Genomic DNA, 326 nt, shown 5'->3' with positions numbered 1-326 from the left:
GTTTGAAATTTTAAGTTCGTATTTTTGTTCAAGACATAAGTTATTAAGAATGACGTCACGACACTCGAAAGAAAGAAAAAAAAATCGGGGCGTGACAGTTTCCATTTTCAGGGTCAATCAGTTAAACACACCCTTGAGGGTATACATGGTGAACCACAAAAGGACATGTCCATTTAGATTTTAGCTTTCCAAGGAAGATCTTTAATGTAGAGTTGAACAATAAAACCTTTTTATCTACAACAATCTCTTTTTGCAAAATTCTTTAATCATGCCATCTTTTTGTTTTATCTTTGTAGATTTTGGCATTTTCATAAGAGTTTTCTTAG

The sequence above is a fragment of the Cynara cardunculus genome, assembly GCF_001531365.2.
Source record: "Cynara cardunculus var. scolymus isolate 2C chromosome LG 13, CcrdV1, whole genome shotgun sequence".
Lineage (NCBI taxonomy): Eukaryota > Viridiplantae > Streptophyta > Magnoliopsida > Asterales > Asteraceae > Cynara > Cynara cardunculus.
The sequence above is the reverse complement of the archived record's forward strand: the minus strand, read 5'-3'. Positions refer to the sequence as shown.